This window comes from Ovis canadensis, chromosome 25, assembly GCF_042477335.2.
Source record: "Ovis canadensis isolate MfBH-ARS-UI-01 breed Bighorn chromosome 25, ARS-UI_OviCan_v2, whole genome shotgun sequence".
In the NCBI taxonomy this organism is placed as follows: Eukaryota; Metazoa; Chordata; class Mammalia; order Artiodactyla; family Bovidae; genus Ovis; species Ovis canadensis.
The window spans coordinates 52,304,731-52,328,159 of record NC_091269.1 but is presented as its reverse complement, the minus strand read 5'-3'; the positions used below and the strand labels follow the sequence as shown (position 1 = coordinate 52,328,159).

Below are 23,429 nucleotides of genomic sequence, written 5' to 3'. Positions count from 1 at the left end.
TCTCCATCAATGCACCGGAAGGGCCAGTGCAATCTCTCCCGGCTGCCTGGGGCCAGGGCTGGGGGCGGGGGCCCACTGCGTCTTCCCTCTCTTAAGGAAGAGGTTTCCGAAGCCTCTCTGGAAGGCTGGGTGCAGAGGAGCCTAAGCCCTCAGTGCGGATGGGGAGCCTGAGGCCTGAGAGAGGCGGCTCAGGACCCAGCAACCAACTGCAGGCACAGCCCTGGGCACAGAGAGCCCCTCGGGGTGACCCCCAGCCCTCCAGCTGGCAGTGGGGAGGGTGGAGAGGCGGGGAGGCTGGGTCAGGGCACGGGGGACGGGCAAGGATATCTGGTGAGAAGAGGGACCAGTGAGGTGTGGGAAGGGGGCAGGGGCAGAGCAGGGCTGTGCCCCAAAGTCAGGAAGGGGTCGGGGGAGGCTGTGGGTACAGTTATGAAGCAGAGGATTAGCAGGGACTAGCTCATCCACTGTCCCTGTGGGTTGAAAACTAAGAGGTTTCCGAGATGTGAAACTTTCAGTGCTAAGACCTGACAGTCCCAGGCAAAGTCGGACGGCTGATTCCCCCAGCAGGGCTGAACCTGAATTCCGGTTTTCAGTGCTACCACTTTCAGACAGTGAGTGGCCTCTCTGGGCCTTTGGAATGTAGAGATTATAGGAGTACCTTGTGTAGGGCTGTCACGGAGATTGAGTTAAATAATGACTGTTAAGTGCTTAGCCTCTGACACAGCCTCTGATACGAATCATTCAACCACGGGTGGGGGCTGCTATTATTACCATGGACGGTTACAACTAATGTGAGCGCTAAGAGGACAAGAGAACAAGCACGAAGGGCTCCCCCCGCGCCAGGCCCTGTCCTAAGCACCATACCAACACTGCTGGTTTAATCTCAGTGTTGATGGCAGAGGAGCCATTATTATCCCATTTTCAGAGGACACTGAGGCGTGGAGGGGCTAAGCCACCAGTTCAGGTTCTCGCAGTGGGTGAGAAGAGAGCCCAGAAAACCACTTCCATTTCTATGGGGCTCACCCCACAGCCAGGGACATGTAGGCCAATGTCAACACATCTGATCACACTGACCAAGGGCAAGAACTGGACAAAAATACACAGGTGGGACGGGTGTGGCAGGGCACTTGGAACGTGCACAGGAATGGGCAAGAGACCCCTGCTTTTGAGGGGTACCAGTCCCTAGTTTTCAGCCTGGGTCTTTTAAGACCTTCCTCTTCCAGTCCATATACATCAACCAAATGTATGGGGGCTTCCAGGGCTGATTTACAGAGCAAGAGAAAGGAAAACCCCCAGAAGTGCTCAGGCCTCCCCCTGGTCTGGGGCAGGCAGGGCGGGGTGGGGCCGGGGGTCAGAAGGGAGCAGCTCTCTTGACCTGAGACCTTCTCCATGTTACCTCATTTCATTCTTGCAACAACATTATAAAGTCAGTCATGATACCCATTTCAGAGATGAGAGCACAGAGGCTCAGAAACGAGCTAAGGTTTCACAGCTGGATTTAAACATGTCCAGCCCTCCAGTCTGGGCTCCTCTTGCCTGCAGGGTGAACATGCGGCATGAAGGCAGGAAGCCGCACTTTGGACAGCTGTGTTGGACATGGCACAGGTCTCAAGGTGAGCACTGGATAACTCGGAGGAGGAGGGGCACCGGCATAAACTCCAGCAGCTCAAGGAAGGGGCTTAAGCTTCCAGGGCTGGAGTGGCCAGTCTGGCAGGATACTGCACCCGGGGAGAAAACGGGGTGGGTGCTAGGGTCTGGGCAGGGGCCCATCACCCCAATACTGGGGGGTAGGGAGGCCCTGCAGAGAGCCCTCTTCAGTTTCAGGAGCAATGCCATCCCTGCTCAGACCCCTAGGAAGTCCTCAGCACGAGAAACTGTAGTCTCGTGAAGCAATTAGCTTCTAGCACCCAGGAGAAAGGTCGCCGAGGCAGGCAAGCAGGCGATAGCTGGGCAGGGGCCCTGGGAAGCTGGACCCAGTTATTTTTAGCATCTTGATTCGAGAGGGAGGAGGCCTGCCTCCCTACCAGGTAAATGTCAGCACCACTGGCAGATCCACCAATTAGAGTAACTGGAGCCAAGGAGGAGAGACAGTGACTCGGGGCCTCTCCCTTGAGCTCCTCGCCCCCCAGAAGCGCTCCTCCTCCACCCCCTCTTCCCGAGCCCTGGCCCACCTGCCGTAAGCCTGAGCAGAAAACCCTGGCTCCATCCCAAAAGGAGTTTGACTACCACCTGGAATCCAAGGTGAGTTCTGCCTTGGCCCCATGACCCTGGCCGAGTCTCATGCCTTCTCTTCTCTGCTTCTAATCCTCCCCTGGAAAATGGGCCCCTGAGAATCCCACCTGATGTTCTGAGGGTCCAGGAGCCAGGGCTCCTGGGGAAGCTTTGCTATGAGGCCAGCTCGCCCTTCCTGGTGTGGAAGGGCTGTTGTATTATTTCAGGAAATGAATTCTAGGCTTCCTGAGCAGGACCCCGAACCAGCCCCAGGCTGATGAAGCTTGAGCAGCTACTGTGCAGGGTACTGGGGGGATGTGTGAAATCCTGGGTACCAAGAGGCCAAGGGCCCCTAGGTGCTGCTCTGCTGATAGGCAAGGTGAGAGCGAGGCTGCTGTGGGTCGCGAACACAACCTGGGCTGAGCCCTTGGCTATGGGAGGGGTTGCACCCAAGGGGGCGTCCTGCACCCACAGCTCCTGCAGCAGGCCACAGGCACATGTGGCTCAGAGGGCTGCCCCTTCTCCGTCAGGCTCCGAGCCAGCCCAATGTCTAGGGCAGGGTCATCTACTCCCACCTTGCCCCACACACCTTCCTGAGAAGAAGTAAAGAGGCAACTGGTCACAGGAAGGAGAGGAAGCCCATTGCTCAGCCCACCTCCCCATCAGACTCTCAGCTTCGTAGTCTACTCTGGGAGTTGGATTCTTAGCAAGCAGGAGAGTGCCCTAAAGGCTGAGTTCCCCGTCCTCCCTGGCTTCTGGCAAAGCCTGGGTCCCCTGGAATCCTTGGCCAGTTGCCCACCAGCTCCCAGGGGAAGCCTAGGACCCTGACACTTGCTCACAACCTCCCCAAAGGTAGGCTCTTCCACTGCAGCCCTGGCCTGCTGTGTGGACCGCCTGGAACTCATAGGAGATCTGAGGCAAACAGGCACAGAAGTGGAGCAGGGAATCTCTCAAGGATGTTTAGCAAGTTAGAAACAAGTACAAACTTCCTCCTTCTTCTGCCATCTGGCCTGTAGGGGGCATCTCCAACCTTATTTCCTTCACTGCCCACTCTTGGCACGACCGATCTGCCCCCAGAGTGCCTGCCTCAAAGCCTTGACCCAGCTGGTCCCTGTGTTTGGAATGCTTTCAGATCACAATAATGTCCATTCTTCAGGAACCAGCTAGAACTCCACCTCCTCCAAGAAGCCCTCCCTGACTTGGAACCCTCCTTGGGGACCCTGAGAACTCATCCTAACAACTGCAGATCCGGCAGCCTCTGCAGACCGGTCTCTGGGCTCCCGGCTGCGGCTCGGCGAAGGGGGCTGACAGGGGGCACAGGCGGCCTCAGGTTTCCAGAGTCCACTTTCCTTCCTCACCCCCTTGCATCCTGTCAGCTTTCTGATCGGAGCCTGACTCTGGAGCATTCTCTCTGCCCTGGCCTCCGGGCCTAGAACCCCCAGACCCCACTGGGTCTCGGCGTAAACAGAAGGGAGGAGAAAACTAAGAATCGCAGGCCTTAGCAGGAGCTGGTGATGACAGGAGGCGGAGGACAAACAAGGCCTTCACAGAGCCAGGTCTGAGGGTGCCCTGCTCTGCTCTCCACATCTCCAGAACTTCCCAGGACCCCCACTCTGCAGCCCCAGCCGCTCAGGGGTGGGTCCTGCCTTTCTGCAAGCACCACACCCCACAGATGGGTCACATTAGCTGTAGGACTTGGGCCCTGCTGGCGTCCACAGCCGCCACACAGTTTAGGGTGGCAGTGAGCTCAGCTGAAAGCCTGCAGGGCCATGCTGGGCTACTTTGGGGTGTACCCTCCATTCTCTGAGCCTCAGTTTCCCCATCGGTACCACGAGGGGTTGGGCCAGGTGATTTCCTAAGGCTATTCCTCCCCCACGCGGCGGAGATGCTATGATTCAAATAAAGAGGCCACCCTCACAGCCCCACCCAATGTCTGCTCCCTGCCCGCAAGGTCACAGAGGCTTGGACCTGGGACACAGGGCATGGGTGTGGCTGCCCTCACCCTGAGTATGTGGCTCCCGGACCAGAGGAAAACAAACTCTAGGGCTCAGAGAGGGGTGGTGAGCAAACACCACAGGGAGGGAAAAGCACCCGCTGTGAGTAACACCCAAGGAATCCTTCTTGGTGTAGTTCACCAAATCCCTGCTTGTCCTCAGAGAGCCCTGCTGGTGGCCGAGGTCAGTGGTCCCTGGGGTACAAGGGCAGCCCCACACACCACAGGCAGCAGCAGGCTCCCACCAGACTCTGGGAGAACCAGGGGACCATCCTTTCACCTCCTGTCTAGGCCGTCAGCCTCCTGCAACCGCCATGATGATGCTGTGTGACTCTGGGTTGGGCTGTGGGTCTCTCTGTGTCTACCATGTCATTGGACAGATTTGTTCATGGCTCCCTTCCAGCCCCACCTATGGGCTAACGTCAGGTCTGTATCAGGAAGGGGTGCAGACTGTGGCTATAGAAGGTGGCCCCTGGGCTCTGCTCCGGGACAGCTTCCCATTTCAGCATTTGGGCAGACTAGCATCCCTCTGGGAAAGAGGCCCAGCTGCTGGCCCAGGAGAGGTCCCAAGGTGCCTGGGTTGCTGAAGAGGACTCGGTGTGCTGGAAGTCCAGCCAGCTGGGGTACACAATCCCCCAGCTCTGCCCCTCCCCTCTGCCACTGTCTCTGGGTGAGCTGTGAGCCTCTGCTTCCAGGCCGAGGCCAGTCCCCGCTCCTGGCCTTCACAGAGGAGCTGCCACTGCTCCACAGCCCCTTTTGGCTCCCTGCAATCTGCAAGATCAAGGTCAAACTCGACGGCCCCTGGGAGCTGCCTCAGTACCTGCTCCCAGGTGTGGCTGAATGAAGTGTCCTCTCCCAGCTAGACTCCTCACCTATTCCACCAACTTGTGCAGAGATCCCAGGAAGACCCTGTTCCCTCACTCCTCTGTGTAGGGATCTAGACCCCTCCTCCAGGCAGTCTCCCCTGCCTGCCTCCTCTCGCACCAGGGAAGAGCTGTCCCTCCCATTTCCTACTGCCTTCACCTGCTGAGAGGCTCCACCTAGCACACACTGCTCTGTAGATTCTGTTGACCTCCACTCAAGTTAGCACTCAAAGTGACACTTGTGGATGCCAGCTCCTAGCCCAGTGCCGGAGCCTAGTAAGTGTTCACTATGGCTGATGGAATGAATGGTTCACCAGCAAACATACATGTGGCTACCAGAGGCAGAGGTAGTGGGGAAAACACATACTACGGTGTCAGGTAAGACTGGGCTGAATACCCGCAGGCAGCACTGTGACCCTGTGTATATTTCTAAACTCTCCGTGCTTTGGGGCCTCTGTCATAGCTCGGTTGGTAAAGTATCCGCCTGCAATGCAGGAGACCCCGGTTCAATTTCTGGATCGGGAAGATCCGCTGGAGAAGGGATAGGCTACCCACTCCAGTATTCTGGCCTGGAGAATTCCACGGGGTCGCAAAGAGTCGGACACGACTGAGCTTTGAGCTTCTTCATCTAGTGTGGGATAATTCGAGTGTCCCTGGGTTGTTGAGATGTTTGAGAACATTGCAGGTTGTGAACCCTGACCTGTCTCAGCAGAGTCTCTGGTTTTACAGACCAATGAACCGCTGCTCAGAGAGGGACGGTGACTTGTCTGATGTCACACAGCAGGTCTGCAGCAAGACTGAGGCTTGAACAAAAACTTTGCTCGAAGGGCCTGTGAGGACAATGGCCCTCCTTGCTGACCCAGAGGGTCCCCCACCTCGGGGAGGAATGACCAGTGGGCTGTGGACTGTATTTCCAGACCCAGGTTGGGTGAGGGGTTGCAGGGTCAGTGCTGGCTGCAGAGGCTGGGAGTGGACAGGCCCGGACTGCTGGCAGTAAATTCCAAGGAGGGAAAGGAGTCTGTGCATTCCCAGCTGGCGCTGGAGGCTGACATGCATGCCACATGGGGACCCCGGAATCCAAGCTCTGCGTGGCCACGGCCAGGCCCGCCATGAGCTGGGCTTGGCACTCAACGTCGTCGAAGCAGCCCCAAATTGCCTTGTGCCGTGTAGCCCTGGAAACCTGTTGACTGACAGCTGACGGTGTTCATGCTGTCAATGTGAAGCCAGAAACTCAGGGCTAGAGGAGCTGTCAACCCAGGTCCCTGCCTACAGAGCTCTCATCCACAGCTGTTTGGAACTGCCTCATATGAAACCCCAACCCCCGCTGTCCCCCTACAGCCTCTCTGAAATGACAATCCAGCCACGTCTCTCCCTGTGTGCCCACAGCCCTGGGGATCAGCCCCATCACTCAGCCCCACCTGCTTGCCTACCATCAATGCCCTGGAGCGCTAACCTCATCCCAGGCACTGCAGCAAGGGCTTATGTGGATGACTTTATTGAATTCCTCACAACTCAGTGGGGTCAGTTCTATTATTATCCCTATTTTACAGATGAAGCAATGAGGCACAGAGAGATTAAGCCACTCATCTGAAGTTACAAAGAGAGGAGTGTGAAGAGTCTGGAACACTCCAGCGCCGAGGCTCGGAGGCCATAGCCTTCACCACATCCATGCCCCCTGCAGTCATCCACCAAAGGTGTGCTGAGTACCTTTAATGAAGTGCCAGCCAGGGGGGCAGCTGTCATGGCCCCGACTAGATATCCTTCGTGTCCAGCTGGGTTGTCTGTCATGACCCAGACCTGGCTCCAGTTTGCCAGGCTGAGGGAAGCGGGCCAAGCCACTCACAGGGGTGGGTAGGGCCGGGGGCTTGTGTGCTCAGCTGAACAGACCTCCAGCCCGCTGGGTCCTCTCCAACAGCCGTAGCACCTGCGGGGCCTCTCCTAGGTAAGGGGCTGGGAGAGCCTGTCTTCCAAAATGCTGAAATGGGAAGCTGCCTCAGAGCAGAGCCTAGGTGCCACCCTCTGTGGCCACTGTCTACACCCCTTCCTGAGGCGGGCCTGACCTCAGCCCGGGAGCTAGGCTAGGGACTGCAACTCTGGGCCTCTGTTTTCCAGTCTAGCAAAGGGCATAGGACCTCTCAAGGGCTTTCTCAATGGCCTGATGGGGTGTGAAAGAGCTTGCACACTGTAAAGAACTCTACAGTAACAAGAGGTCATTGTAGCTACTGGAGGGGGTCACAGGGCAGAGGTCAGGAGGGCAGGCCTGGGGTCAGAGAAGGCTCCACAGCATCTGGCCCACAGAAGTGAGTTTGCCAAACACAGAAGGGCAGGCAAGGGGCAATGAGGCAGAAGATTCTGCAAATAAAACACAGAGCAGCCCCCAACCCCCTCTGCCCCTGTGGATTAGGCAAGGCACACAAACACCGGGTTTCCAAAGTGGGTAGGGACAGGGCTCAAAGGCAGAGAGTGCACACCGGGAACCCCCTGGACACCACTGCCTGCCGGGGGGTGGGGCTGTCATCCCACCCTCACTGAAGCCACTGTCCCCAGATGCTTGAGATGAGCTGGATGCTGGCTCCACCGGGGCTTCTGCAGCTGGTGGAGAGGGCAACATCTCTCCCTTGGACCGATGAGTCTCATAGGCTGATGCGGGACCTGCCCAAGGTCACTGGGGCTGTCAGCGACTGGTGGAGCCTGCATGTGAAGTCCGTGCTTCACTTGTTCTGGGCAGCGCTGGCTTCACGGGCAGGTGCCCAGGGCCCCAGGCTCAGAAGGACCCACTCTTGGTTTGATGTTCTATGACCACCATTGTGAAATCCTTAATAATTTTTGAGTGACAGGCTCCACAATTTTGTTCTGAACCAGGCCCTGAAAATTATGTAGCCAGACTTGATTCTAGGAGATTCTTTTTGGTGGACATGTTGGGAGAGGAAGCAGAGGGCCAGTAAATGAACTTTTTTTCTTTAATTAGAGGATAATTACAGAATAGCGATGGTTTCTGCCATACGTCAACATGAATCAGCCACAGACGTTCATTTCTCTGGGACTTTGCAAGAGCTGGACCTTCCGCTTGGGTTTCTCTTTTCTTCTTTATATCAACCTAGCAAACTTCTCCCTGCCTTCCAATGCTCAGCTCACTTGTCGCCTCCTGGGGGTTCTTCCCAGAGCTCTTCCCTCACCAGAGAACACACCAGTCAGAACTCATGCCCCCTGCGCCATGGTCCCTTCTCCTTGGAACACATCCTTCCCTGTGTGTGCATGTGAGTACACCCCTGTGTGTATGTGGAGGCACCATGCGTCGTGAGAACCTGTGTCTGTGCATCTGTGTAAGCGTGTGTGTGCAGCAAGTCTGATTGTGCGCGTGTATGTCTATAGCATAAACGAGTGATGTCTGTGTGTATATGCGTGAGAGGGAGCGTGCCTCTGCAGGATCCTGCATGTATCTGTGCAAACACAACCATTCACGGCTGTGTGTGTATGCATGTCTGTAGCCCCTTAGCATGCAAGGACAGGTTTACAAGCACACGTTGTCTGTGTAGTGTATGCGTGTACACGTGTGCATGGACACAGGTATGACTATGGGGTAGAAGAACCCTCTGGGACTTGCATGTGTATTTATACTTCCAAATGAAAACCTCATGTTCACATGTAACTATAAAGGATCTTCTTCCTCAGGAAAATCTTAGTCCTCTCAGAGACATTCTGGATCATAACCTGGGCCACCTCCTCCAAGAAGATTTCGGCCTCCCCATACTCATATGAAACGCCAATGTTATTTCTCATCCCACAGCATGGCAGCCTTCCTAACCTCATACTTCCCACCAGCCAACTGAGGACACCCATGATCTCTTGATGCCCACCCACAAGAAAAGACCAGCAGAGAGGGCACAAGGCCAGGGGCAGAATGAACCAGATGTCAGGAACTGGCACATTGGAGCCACACAGACCTGGAAGTGAGTCCCATGAGGGCTCAGCCACGCGTGTGGCCTTGGGCACACTCCTTTCAGACCACAAACCTCAGTTTTCTCGCCTGTACAATGGGGAGGATGACAGCCCCCACCTCACGGGGCTGTGATGAAGATGAAAAGAGTTAATAACTGCACAATACTTAGCATAGTGCCTGGCATACAGTTAAATGCTCAGAATGTTAGAGGATATTATTATTACTTCTATGAGCTAGATGAGAGAACTGAGACTCTCAAGAGCGAAGGGACAGGGCTACCCAACACTACACTGGGAGTTGGCAACTGGATAAAACCTGAAGTTCAAGTGCCAGGCTAGGGTATATCCCTCCCCGCAACCCTCCACTCTCTGGCTCCCTCTGAGAGGAGGAGGCCAAGGAGAAGTGAAAATTAAGAAATAAACCCCTTCCCCTTCCTCACTGATGACAGCCCAGCTCCCGCTTCTCTAGGCCCTGAAACAGCACCAGCCGCTTGGGCTGAGTCCCACACCTGCAGATACCCAGGGTCAGGGCCCAGCTCATTCTGCTTACCTGCCAAGGTCTCTGCTGACCACTGGGACTGGAGGCTGCTAAGGGCGTCAGGAAAAGGCAGTCGCAGGGGAAGGAGGCTGTGGCCCCAGCAGTCCAACCTGGCTGAGCAGAGCTGATGCAGGTCCTGTGGAAGAGAGGGGAGGGTGCAGTGAGCTCCAAGCCCGAGCCTGAGGGCCCTGACCCTCTTCACCCACCTCTAGGTCCTGCCTGCCCAGGCCCCTCTGGCCATCTCCTGGAGAGTTGAGCAGGCCCATAGAAGTGGAGCCGCCCTAGAAACCGGATGCTGTCCTCCTCCTCCACTCCAAGTAAAGGTCAGAGGTCCAGAACTGGCCCCAGCACCAAGGTCAGCTCCTCTGTACCCTGTACTGCAGCCATAGCCATGCTGGGACACCCACCACTGTGTGGCAGTCGGCCTAGCCCCCCAGGAACCCCATCCTTTGGATAAGCCGGGTACTCTGTCTGGAGCCCTTTTCCGTGTGTCTCTGTCTTTCAAAGCCCCGCTCTGCTCAGAAGTCCCCAGGGAGCCCTCGCTGGCCTGCTCTCCTTTCTTTGTTCATCCTGCAGGGGCTTGGGTCCAGCTGACCACGTTCCCTGCAGCCCCCGCCCCAGCTTCCTATTGGCCGGGTTCCCCCGTGAGCAGAACTCCCGGTCATCAGGAATGAGGTCTTGTTTACGTCTGTCCTCTGAGGCTCACAAGGCCACAGAGACTGCTGGATGGATAAAGGGAGGGATGGATGGGTGGATGGATGAGTGGGGCAGTGAAGATGGTCAGTGAATAAGCTGAACAAAATGGGCCAATTGACATGTGCCCTAAAGTCCAGAAGCCTGCCGAGCTTTCCACGGGCCTCCTCACACCCTTGCCCCTGTTAGATTCCAGAACCCAGAGTTCAGGTTGGAGAGAGCAGAGACTTGGGGAGGTTGACTCCTTTCTCTGCCAATTCCCATACGAGGAAACTGAGGTCCCGATAAGGGAAGGGTTCCCATTGCAGGGTTCCCAAGGTCCCATTGCAAGAGAGAGCAAGGCCAGAAATTAAGCCCAAGTCTGCTTGTCTTGTCCACTGCCTGGAGGCAGCCACGGCAGTCCCTTCCACCTCCTGCATCCACGTGTGTCAGTTCACGCAGGCACCTAGCTTCCCTGATTATCGGGGGATGAGGCTAGCTGTAGAAGGAGGGTAAAAGAGGGAGGGCAGTAGGAGGGCTGTGGGACAGGAAAAAGCGCAGCAATGAAGATCAAATTCAGAAAAGAGCCATCTGGTCTGATGGTCCTCCTTTCCCAGCCAGGAGGCCTAAAGCCAGGGGCAGGCCAGAGAGGGCACCTTACAGGGAACCCTGGGGTTAGAGACACCGCTCCAGCCCATATTCAGCTGGGGGGCCTCTCTAAAACCCCCACTAACCACTTCCCTCTCCTCCACAGAGGTCTTTTGGGCCTCCCAAACACGGGTTGGTGGGGCATGTAATGGTCACCACCTTGAACAGTTTGCACGCATCCCCTAGCCTGTGGTCTATCATCAACCCAGCATTTTCAACTCCACAGAAAGCTGTGCATGTGGTCACCCAGAGATGCATACTAGAATGTTCACAGCAGTGCTAGTCAAAACGGCCCAAGGATGAAAACTTCCCAAATGGTCATCAACTGTAGAATGGATAAATCAGTGTCTCCACACAATGAAATACAACACAGCAACGAGGACAAATAATCTCCAACTATATCCAACAGTACAGGCGAGTATTATGAACACAGTGTTGACCAAAAGGGCCAGACACAATGGGTAATATATTGCGTACTCAGTCACCTCAGTCTTGTCTGACTCTCTGCAACCCTGTGGACTATATAGTCCTCCAGGCTCCTCTGTCCATGGGATCTTCCTGGCGAGAGCATCAGAGTGGGTTGCCATGCCCTCCTCCAGGAGATCTTCCCGACCCAGGGCTCGAACCTGTGTCTCCCGTGTCTCCTGATTTCTTTACCACTACACTAACAGGCAAGCACCGAGAATATACTTAAGGAGTCCATTTATTTAAAGATCGCCTGATGCGAAGAGGTGACTCATTGGAAAAGACGCTGATGTTGGGAAAAATTGAAGGCAATAGGAGAAGGGGACGACAGAGGATGAGATAGTTAGATAACATCACCAATGCAATGGGCAAGAATCTGAGCAAACTCCGGGACAAGTGTAGGACAGAGGAGCCTGGCGTGCTGCAGTCCATGGGGTTGCAGAGTCAGACATGACTTAGTGACTGAACAAGAAGAACAGACAAAACTACTCTAGCTTGTGGTAGACTGAAGACTCATGGCCACAGACTCTCTGCAGCTCCTCCTATCAAAAGGTGAAGTCTAAGGACTTCCCTGGTGGTCTGGTGGCTAAGATTCTGCAACCCCGATGCAGGGAGCCTGGGTTCAATCCTGGGTCAGGAAACTAGACCCCACATGCTGCAACTAAGAGATCCCGTGTACCGCAATGGCAATCGAAGATCCCGTGTCCCACAACAAAGGCCTCGTGCAGCCAAATAAATAAATACAAATAAATATTTTTAAAAAGAGGTGGAGCCTAGCCTCTATCCCTGAATCCAGGCTGACCACGAGACTTGTTTTGACCCATACAACTTGGTGAAAGTAGTATTTTATAACTTACAGAGACTAGGTCTCAAGAAATCCTGCTATTTCTGGTTGGGGCCCTCTTGGAATGTGGCCTGGCCAGGGAAGGAAGCCAGTCTACCTTATTGGAGGATGGAGGAGAAGTGAGGCTGCCCAGCCAACAGCCAGCACAACCTGCCAGATGTGACTGAGGCCACCTTTGACCATCCTGTCCAGCCGGCCTTTCAGGTGACTGGAGTCACATAGGCCCAAGGGCAACTGGCAGAGGGACTGCTCAGGCAAACCACAGAATTATGAGACATAATAAATGGCAGTTGTTTAAGCCACTAAGTTTCGGGGTGGTTTTGGGGCAGAAATAGATAACTGATAGCATGCTGTTGATATTGTAAGGGTAGAGTAGTCATTATCCCTGAGGGAGAGCAGTGACTGGAAGGGGGTATGTGGGGGGGCTTCTAGGGGATCTGGAATGTTCTGTTTCTTGGTCTATATGGTGGTCACATGAGGGTATTCATTTTGTGAGAATCTGTTGAGCTATGCTCAGCATACACACACTTTTTCAGCATGGATGTAATACCTCAGCTGAAGCTAAAAACAAACCAACCTTCCATGGCTTTCTGCCCAGGGAGCCAAGACCCAGCCCCGCCCTGGCCTGCTGGCCTCACCTCACTCTCCTCTGCACATTCACAGTGCCACCTTACACCTCTGTGCTGGGGAGGCCCCTCCCTTCCTGCCCAGCTTCAAGCTTGAGGGCAGGAAGCACCTCCTCCTGGAAGCCTTCCCTGACTGCCCTTGGCCTTGCCCAAGTATCCGTATTCACACAACTCTCTCTCTGGAGCTGGAATTTCCTGAGCACAGATTTAAGTCTGTCCCTGCAGTCTCCCCAGCTCTTGGAACTCTCCAAGTGGGAGCCCTGTCAGGGTTAGGGGGCACCCCTTTTCCTATTTATTCCCCTAGGGTCACAACCTCTGCAGTGGAGCTGTGATGATCAACCAGGCTTTGGGGGTGAAGGGGAACAGGGAGAACTGGTGATCATAAGAAGGGTCATATGTCACCATCTCCTGGGAATCTGGTTTCTCCCAGGTAGACCAAGGGCATGGCTAAATTTAGGGGTACAAAGAGGGTTTACAAAGAGAGAAAGGACTTAAGCAGCCACCCATTTTGTAGCCAGATGGTGACACCTGTGAAAGGGTACTACTCCTTCCCTCTTAATTATCTAGTGAAATAAAGTACACAGCAGGGCTGACTGGCAGTCAGCACCGCATCTCTGCCCAAACAATGGAAGAGTTGTAATGTCAGACACGTGGGCATCAGCTCTGCTAAAATCCTTCCATACACTGACTCCATGACTGTGACTCAGGTGAGCACCAGGGCCTCGGTCCTGGACGCCCTTCTCTGGGCTTCCTATTCCATTTCTGCAATTCCAGCATTGTCCTCAATGGATGTGTGGCCCTCGGGTAGCCCCCTCCGGCCTTAGCCCCCTCCGCTCTTATCCCAGAGATCGGCTGAGTCAACTGCCTCTGATGAGTCACATTTTTCTTTCTTGTGGGAGGGCTGGCCACTGAAAGGCCGGGGAATCTTTCTGCCTCCTCAGAGGCCCTACTGTGCCAGCGATGGTGCCTGCCACAAGCAGGCTGGTATGGCCACTGCAGGCCATCGATAGCAGGCCACAGTACCTTGCCACCCACCTGCCCCTGGGAAGGGGGTGCTCAGGCCTGGAGGGGAGAGTCCATCTCCACCCTCATGCTTTCCCTGGTACCCAGATTTTTCACTAAGAAAGGATGTTCCTTGCCCAACAAGGAGGCACAGAGAAGCCAGAGCATTCAGGATGGGAGATGGAGAGACACAAGGTTCCAGGAGACCCGGCTATTTGCTGGGCAGCTTTGGTCTGTCCTATGGCAGAGGTAACTTGGCGTGAGGAGCCTGTGAGGGCAGCTGGGTAGGTCCAGACTAATGAGAGAAGGAGCTCTGGATCGGGGCACATCTTCCCCAAGCGGGTGTGCCGTCTCAGAGTGGCGAGGGCCTTGTCCACAGAGGCGTGCAAGCGGACGCAGTGACCAAGTGGTGCTGAGGGTGCGCAGGAAGCATCGGAACTGGCGCTGAGCTCTGTATTTCCCAAACTCCTCTGATGATAAGAATCACCGGGGCCGCTCGTTAAACCCACAGCCTCCCAGGCCTCTCCCCTGAGAATGGAAGTCTGTGGGTCTGGAACGCAGCCCAGAAATTTAAATTTTTAACAAGTCCTCCCAGGTGATCCTGCGCATCTGGAAAGTTTGAGGGGAACACCGGCAGATGACCTTCCAGGTCCCTTTGGGCCTTGAGATGAGTGATTCTGAGCCTCGCACTCCACACCTCCCCTACCCTATCTGGAAGATGCGGCTGCCAGGAGACTAACTGCACCATTAAAATAAAAATGATTTAACAGCTTTAGGAGGGGCAGAGATGTCAGGGGGAGGGCGGTTCTAGCCCATGGTGGTACCGGCAGCCGCTCCCTCCTAGCGCCCCCTCGGCCCCCCAGAGTTATCCAGAAAAGCTCAGCACTGGGGAGGGGGTGAGTTGACAGCTGTTCAGCTGCTGCTCAGCGAGACCCGGAAAAGCAATTATCTTGCTCTTAGCAGAAAGGCGCTGGCTTTTACCCGCCCCCTCCCTCCCACCTTCACACACACACACATACATACACACACACACACACACGCACGCACACACACACACAGACACACACACCCCCAGGCCGAGATGCTGCTGGCTGGCTCTGAACCCACCTTCCCCCAGCCCCACCAGCCCCCAGATTCCTCTGCCTCTCAAACCTCCATCCTCAGAGCACATTTCCAACACTTAAATCATTTAGCCCGCTAAACCGGAGACGGTGAAATGGGTGCTATTTCTTAAAAACATACAGAGAGCGTATTAAATTATTGATAGCCATTAAACAGGGGGAAAAATTAAACAGCTCTCAGCTCTTATCAATCATTCATGCAGTTTCCACTGGGGTGTTTTCTGGAGAGTGATCACACGGGCAGCCCAGGGAGCCGACTCCTGCTGGCAAGGAAGACTCTGGCTGCGTGGAAGCGGGGAGGGGGCTGCCGCAGCCCCCAGCTACTACCCAGGCAGGCAGAGGCTGCGAAGGGGGTCTGGTGGGGGGTGGGGGGTGGTCAGCCTCCCAATTGACTGCCCCCCACCATTTTTACCACCTTATTGACAAAGGGATACTCTGATACCGCTTTCAGGAACCCCCTTTATTAAATCCAGCCTGCTTTTATTGAGCGTCTAGTATACACCAGGCATGCAAGGTGCACAGATAAATCAGCCTCAAAGCACTCACGCAGGCAAAGGTGGGAGAGAGCCCTTTGAAGGAAAACGTGGTTACACTGCATTGTGATAGGAGCTACCGTGGAGGTCAACTCCGAGGGTGGCTCCAAGGAAAAGGGAACCACTTTGGCTGCAGCGGGGCTGTTAAGGAAGGCTTTGCCACCGAAGTCATTCTTGGGTAAAGTCTCACCCAGAGCGCAAGCCTGGGAAGGGCATCCCAGGAAAGCTGTACAGCCCCAGCAGAGGTCCGCAGCCTCGCTGAGCCTAAGTCGAGCATTCCATCCTGTCAACAGCCCTGCAGGTACTGCCCGTGTGGGCTTAGGGGCTTGGCCACACCGTGTGGAGCAGGGAGCCGGCCGTCACCTCAGCCTCTCTTCCAGGCCCTGGTCAAATCCAGGCCAGGCCAGGGGAGTGATGCATGAGGCCAGGCCGCCACTGAACGCTGACAGGCAGGAGGTTGGGGTTCACCCCAGCTGCCCGGGGCAGCGGCACCTCCACCCCCGCATGGCAGATCCATTTCCTGGCTCTGACTCAGGACACCTAAGCCAGCACGTGACGCAGACCACGGAGGCTGCAGGGCCGTAGCACCACTGCTCTCCCGGCCACAGACAGGCCTGGCAGAGCCGTCCTCGGGCTCCCTCCTGTCGCTGATCCGTGCCAAGGACCAGGGCACCAGGGCTGTGGGAGCCAGCAGACACCCGATACCTCCCCACCTCTCCGCTCGGGGACCATCCACAACCAGGGGCCATCTGAGGCTCTGAGGCCAGGCCAGGCTGCTGGCTGCTGCAGGGAACAAAGAGGCCAGGCCCACGCCCGCCAGGACCCTGCAGTCCCAGCCCCCCAGGAGAGCAGGGCATTCTTGAACGGCTTTCAGGAGCTCTCCTTGCTCAGGAGCCCGAGCTGGGAGCTGGGAGGAGGCCCTGCCAAGTGTTGATAGCACCCTCTCCAGAGAAAGCTGCTGTCGCAGGGAAACATTCTGGGGAGAGTGGCTGTTTACCACCAACGCCTGGGACTGTCAAGAAATAATCAGAAGAAACTAAATGTGCAAAGTTGCAAAGACATGTAACGGAAGCCCCCTCCCCAAGCCTGGGACTTTTCAACCTGGAGGACCAGGCTGCTCTATATTTGGCCTGGTTTGGGGAAATATTCTTAAATTTGCAGCAGGGGTGGAAGAGGATGCGGGGGGTGACATGCATACAGCCAGCTAAGGACTGGGAGACCGGGGCCCTGAGCGCGGTCATCGGCCTTGGCCTCTCTGGGCCTCAGTCTGTGCATGTGCAGAGAGACAGATACCCATTCGACCTTCGGGAAGACCATGTGGTCTGAGGGGACAGGGTTAACCTCCAGGCTGTCTCTCCAGTCTGCCAGGAACATGCAGTTCCTTAAGACGACCTGAACAGGCCACCACGCTCACTTGAAGACTCGGGACAACGGGGCTCAGCGAGTCTGAAAACGACAGCAGTCATCGCCTGGCCTCTGCACAGACCCGTACATCTGCCAGCGGCACGCGGCTCTGCTGGGTCCCTGCCACCCCACCTGGAGTGCTGCACGTGATCTGTTCCCTCTCATCTACCACCACACCTGTGTAGGGCTTGGGCCTGAGTGGGCACAGAGCAGGCTGTCAAGGGAGGTTTGCTGACTGGCAGAAACAAGACACATATGGGCAAGTGAACCCCCCAAATTCCAATCAAGCACACCTATCCCTATTCAGGCAGCAGCCCGGACTCCCCACTGCCAGCACCTCCCACTGCCAAACCCCCAAGTCTGCTGAGTCCTTCACCTGGGAGTTGTGTCTGAACTTCCAGATGTTTCTTACGGCCTCTTTGCTCCAGCCAGAGAAGAGCGACTCAGTCTCCCCTGTCCATTCGCGCCCTGGGCCTTTGTACATGTCACTGCTCTCTCTCCTACAGCCAAGTCCTCCCCAGGTCAAGCCCCATGCCTCCCTTTGTAGCTGCTGTCACACTTTTCACATGACACCAGACTGGCTTCTGTTTGCATTGGCTCTGCCCTCAATGTGGAGCACCGTGAACGCAAACGGGGCTCCTTCCATCAGCACCTTGCCCAGGGGGTCGGAGAGGGGCCCCTAACATCACTACAGTTCAACAAGCACCCCAGCCCCAGCGTGTAGGTCAGAATCAGTTCTTCCTAAGGGCTAGCCAGCATCACTACTGCTGTAATTGTAAAAGCCATTCCCTGGATAGTGGGGGTGATGTCCTCCGCCAAGTGTAAATGAGACTGTACTCTTGGAGCTCCCGGAGCCAAGGGAAGGGGCAGGCTTGGGAATTTCCAGGCAAAGGCCAGCAGAAATTGGCCACAAATGAATCATTAACTCTCGAGTCGAGAGCTCCGAGTGGCCGGTGCCAAGGTCTCGGGCTCTGGCCTGTGTGGGCCACTTGGCCTCTCTTGGCTCAGGCCTGAGGGTGGCCCCCCCTCGCTGGCCATCTGCTTCACCCCATGGCCACTGGTCACTGACAGGCGAGGCCATCTGGACCGGAGCGGCCCAGATGTCTTATGGGAGAGGGCACGCCTTTCCCCAGGAATGACTCCAGAGCTTTGCCACACACTTCTGTCCTTCTGAGTGCTGTCCCTTCACTGAGCTAAGTCTCCTCGTCCTTCAAGGTCTGGCTCCAGTCTGGCCTGCCTCCTCTCCGCCCTGCCTATCTGGGCCCACTGTGGCCCACCACCTCTGAGCGCCTGTTGCCTTGGCTGTGCCTGCCCACCCTGGCCTGGGAGCAGGGGCTCATTCGTTCAGTGTGATGGGGACTTGGCCCCTCTCCTGGACCCCGTCAGCCGGTACGAGGCGGAGCACAGGTCAGGGAGCCCATGTGTGATGGGGTTGCCCATGGGCTCAATCTGCAGCCAGCAGGGTGAGCACCTGGCTGGCAGTGGGGTCTTCAGTCCTCACCCGGCTCAGCGACAACATCAAGCCCTGCTGCAGGCCTCTTTTCCGGGCTTCTGGCCAGTGAGGGTGCAGTTCAGGCAGGTCTAGACATGTCTGCTGGACTCCCACTGGAGAGCCAGGGAGTTGTGGGGGGCCCTGGCACCCTGATTCCCAGGAGGCAGCAGAGGTCAGCACTGACCACCTTCCACCTTAGGGCACCATCCTGCAGGCTAGGGTGCAGTTCCATCACAGCCCCTCCAGACTGCCCTAAAGAGGCGCCCGAACTCTTCTTGGGTAGGGACTGATGGAGACAAAGTCTCGAAACACAGATTCTATTGTAATATGATGCCAATACATCATTCCCCTGTGTTTCTGAACATAGTGTCCACCTGCGTGGCATAAAGCTGGCAAAAACAGGAACAGATATTGCTGACTCGAGCATTTACTTTGCGTTAAGCTCTGTGCTGAGCTCGACACACATTTCTCATGAGTCCTTCCATCCCACCACAAGGCACCCACTATTAATATTAATATGACTGCTTGAAAGAGGAGCAAGCATGGCTCCTAGAGATGTGGATGAAGATGGGGTGATGTGCCCACGTCCCAAGGCTGGAGTGTGGCAGCTGGGGATTCAGATGGAGCATCTGACCTGGATCCCCACACAGCACCTAACCCCAAGGACCCTGGGCCCCTTGTCTTGCGCTCAGAGATGGAAGACACCATGGTGCCCTGTGGTCACCACCCCACTCTCTTCATAAAGTCCTTTTCTCATCTGATCCTAAAAGTAGCCCTATGAGATGGCCAGTGAGGGTTATTATTGCCATTGTGTGTGTGTGTGTGTGTGTGTGTGTGTGATAGTCGCTCAGTCATGTCCAACTCTGTGTGACCCCATGGACTATAGCCTGCCAGGCTCCTCTGTCCTTGGGAGTGAGTAGCCATTCCCTTCTCCAGGGGATCTTCCCGACCCAGGGACTGAGCCCAGGCTTCCCGCACTGCAGGCAGATTCTTTTCCATCTGAGCCACCAGAGATGGAGAAACTGAGGCTTCACGGGGCAAGGCCTTGACTTTATCAGCTTTTACACCCCTTTAATCCTCACAACAACTCCACTAGGTGGCTGCTGTTAAAGCCATTTTGCAGATGGGAAAATGCTCAGAATGAGAGAGGCAGAGGGAGCGTGTCCCACATGCTGGGGTCGGAGCCCGGGCTTGTGCCCTGATCTGCTTGACCCATGACATAGGGCTGTCCCCAGGGCTTGGGCCTGAGTAAGTGTAGGCTTGTGAGCACGGTGGAGAGAGGGGACGGAGGAGCAGGACGTGGGGGCCTGGGGATGCGGGCTGTGTCCCTCTGTCCCAGCCTCACACTGCGGGGATGGCAGAAGGACGAGCTGCTCTGAGGAAGATCCCACCTCCATTTCCCCGCAGGACTCCTGGGCGGAGGCACTCTGGACTTGTTTACCATGGTGGAGTCTTACTGATGAGTCTAGTGATCAGGCTGAGACATCTCCGCCAGCCACACGGGTCAGCATCTACAGGTGTTAAGGGTGGATGGCATCCATCTGAGGAAAACAGGATAAGGCGGTAGCTGCAAGTCCATAGGCATGCCCTATCACACCCTGAGACAAGCCACACGTGTGCATGTACACTTCCCTTGCTAGTGTCTGCAGGCACCCAGGCACATGTGTTCCTCAGTGTACAGACTCATACCCAGGACAGCACACAGCTGTGCTCGGGGCATCTGGGGGGCCCGAGCAGGGGCGTGGACAGCTCTGATGCACAGGCAGGGCCCCTGCAGCTCTGGGGCCCACGAGAGCGGGGGCGGGGAACAGGTGGGCAGGTGGCCATCTGCGGAACCACGCAGGAAGCCGTGGCGGCCGCTGCGCTCATGGGATTGGGCCTGTCCAGAGAAGGCCCATAAATCAGGAAGCAGCCTGCAGCCAGCGCTAAATCACTACCTCTAGGACATGGTGCTTAGAACAGAGAAGCAGCTGGCATCAGGCCCAGGCCCACCGCTGGGGTGGGGGCTGGAGGGGACATGGTATGTGGCACCCCCTCCACCCTGTGCCGCCACCCCCTCCTGGCCTGTGTCTGCCCGTCTTGTCCTAAGGGCAGGGGCTCATTCGTCTCGCAGTCAGACCTCCTCTCCCACTCGATCCCTGCCTCTCCCTGGCCTTTCCTCCCATTTCTTCCTCTGCTCCTGGCCCCTGACTCCTGAGTTCACCCCCTGGGTTGAGTGCTGCCCTCCCACTCCGAGCACTAAAGGCTTCTCGCAGTGTCTAATGCTTTAGGACCTCGGAGGGCTGGGGCTGGGGGCTGTGGAAAGCCCACTTCTGGGCAGGAACACTGGGGTGCTGCACCAGACCTGGGCTGTGAGCCCAGGGGCACTCCCAGCTGTATTCCCCAGAGCTACCTCCTTCTTCCTGGCCTCACGTGCTCCACTTTCCAATCTGTAAAGTGAGGACTGACTGGGGAGAGACCTCCTGGGGCTGCCTGCCCTGAGGATCTGAAGCCCAGGGAAAAGAGCCTCCGTGGATGCTGATTAATTATGACTATTAATAATACAACCATCTGTATCTAGTGGTGGAGTGCGGATGATTAAACCTGGGCTCCATGCCCCAGCAGCAGAATACATGGGTTTCCAGGTGGGCTAGGGTGTCCCGCCTAGGCCTGCAAGCAGAGCCTTGGTGGCTATATGTCGGGGAGGGGCTGTTTATACTGCACTGCACAGGCGGATACGAAGAGGAGAGACATACAGGCAGGCAGGCAGACAGACGGTGGGGAGTTGGCTCACCAGCTGATGAACAGTAGACAATTACCTTGCGCCAAGGCTCTGGGCAGGACTCTGTCTGCCTACCGCTAGGACAGACCACTTGGTCTTTCCGTCTCTCCTCAACCTTAAGCTCAGCCTGCAGCAGAGCCAAGAGGACTCGACGATTCCTCAGTGCCCAGCGCAGCAGGGGAGCTCGTGCACTGCCCAAAGGGGTGAGCATGGTCAGCTCACCCTCGAGAAACTCACCCTGAGCCAGGCACTGCTAACCCGTTAATTGTCACAACAGCCCCATGTGACATTTACGTCCATTTCCTAGAGGACAAAACTGAGGCACAAACAAAATGAGTGTTAGTCACTCAGTTGTGTCCGACTCTGTGACCCGTGAATTGGAGCCCACCAGGCTACTCTGTCCATGGAATTCTCCAGGCAAGAATACTGAAGTGAGTTGCCATTTCCTTCTCCAGGGGATCTTCCTGACCCAGGGATCAAACCCGGGTCTCCCACATTGCAGGCAGATTCTTTACCATCTGAGCCACAGTGGAAGCCAAAGGGAGGAATCTGCCAAAGGGCATATGGCCAGGAAGCAGTTGAAATGCAAAGCAGACCATTTGGCTTCAGAGGTCTTATCTACCAGGCTGCAAAGATTCCAAATGAATGAATGAATGGATGAAATTTAAACAGCAGGATACATAAAGATTTTTGAACAATCTCTGTGAGTGGAAGGCAAAATGGCCAGAAAATACGTGTCACGGGTTCAGACTAGGTCTCTGAATTACAGGCTGTGTGACTGCAAGCGAGCCACTTGCTAACTCTGGGCCTCGATTTCCTCACCTGTGAAGTGGTGGTAAATGGGACTGCCTCATCTGCTGGCCAGCTCTGAAGGCGATGGTAGAGTGAGAATTCTGAGGCTCATGACAGGACACGACTGTAATATTTGAATACACAGCAGCCAGGATTCCAAACCAGAAACCTGTATACACGTTCTGTTAGGAAACCCAAGAAGAAAGGGACCCGAAACCTTGGCAGCACCTGGATCTCTGGGTCTGGTCAAGGCACTTCCTGGGCACCTACGCTGTGTGCAGCCCTATGCTGCCGTGATGGGATGAGAGTGCGGGAGGCACACGGGCCCCATGAGCAGGGTCGGGGAAAGACACTCCAGGACCTGGGGCTTGGTGGGGAGATGCCCCCTGCAGAATGGGCACGGGTCATCTAAGAAGTAGCTGCTTGGTTCCAGCAAGAGCCTGTGGCCCCGCTCCTGGCTGATGTCCATGACTGGTGCTGGTGGTGCGATGCGGGCAGAATCTAGTTGCAGGATTGGAGTCGGAGCTCCTGAGTGACAGAAAAGCAGGCGCAGCAAAGACTCATTCTCACACCCAGGGCGGCCTTTCCAACGAAGCCCCACACTCCCCTTCAGAGCTCAAATGTGACCCCAGAGTGACTTTTCCAAACAGCCCTCCAGCCTGTCTCTCTGCTGAATACACAGTAGCCAGGATTCCAAACCAGAAACCTGTATACATGTTCTGTTAGGAACCCCAAGAACAATGGACAAGGGATCCAAAACCTTGGCAGCACATGGATCTCTGGGTCTGGTCAAGGCACTTCCTGTGTGCAGCCCTGGGCTGGTCACGATGGGGGGGAAGTGTGGGAGGCACCCAGGCACACATCACGGTCATGTCCTGTCATGAGCCTCAGAACTCTCTACCATCGCCTTCAGAGCTGGCCAGCAGATGAGGCAGTCCCAATTACCACCACTTCACAGGTGAGGAAATCGAGGCCCAGAGTTCGCTTGCAGTCACACAGCCTATAATTCAGAGACCTAGTCTGAACCCATGACACGTATTTTCTGGCCATTTTGCCTTCCACTCACAGAGATAGTTTAAAGCAGATGAACTATCAGATGAACAGTCACACAAGACCTAGAGTAACTGACATCTCTGTGAGGGGAGGGGCCACGATACCTGCTGGGGCTTGTCCACACCTGGTGGAGGTTAAGGCCTGGATCCCAGGAGAGGAGGACTGCGTTGTGGAGTTAGCGGTCACCTCCAAATACTGTGCCGTCGCCAAGAGATCTCATCCAAAGTTCTCCCAGCACCCTGCCACTCCTCTATGAGGAGACATAAAGGTAACGGAGATAAAAAGTTCACACAGGTGAACAGGAAAGAAAAGGGACACCCTGGGTGCAGACCCGCCCCCCTGCCCCACCACACTTCCTAATGTCTCTCTGGCTTCTGTCATTTCCTTCTGCCGTCTAGCCTGCCATTCGCTTAATATTTGTCTTGAAATCCACTCCCAGTTTTTGCAAAAATACATTTCTTAAAAAAAAAAC

General features: G+C 55.8%; 1 protein-coding gene across 5 annotated transcripts in view; it reads right to left on the bottom strand.

The window, feature by feature from the left end:
- Window positions 1-23,429, bottom strand: part of ZMIZ1 (zinc finger MIZ-type containing 1) — a 240,815-nt gene that overhangs the window by 180,346 nt on the left and 37,040 nt on the right. For all 5 annotated transcript variants that reach the window (XM_069572535.1, XM_069572538.1, XM_069572537.1 and 2 more), the window contains exon 2: window positions 9,557-9,680. The gene's annotated coding sequence lies outside the window, so the exon portion shown is untranslated. The remainder of the gene's footprint in view (window positions 1-9,556; window positions 9,681-23,429) is intronic.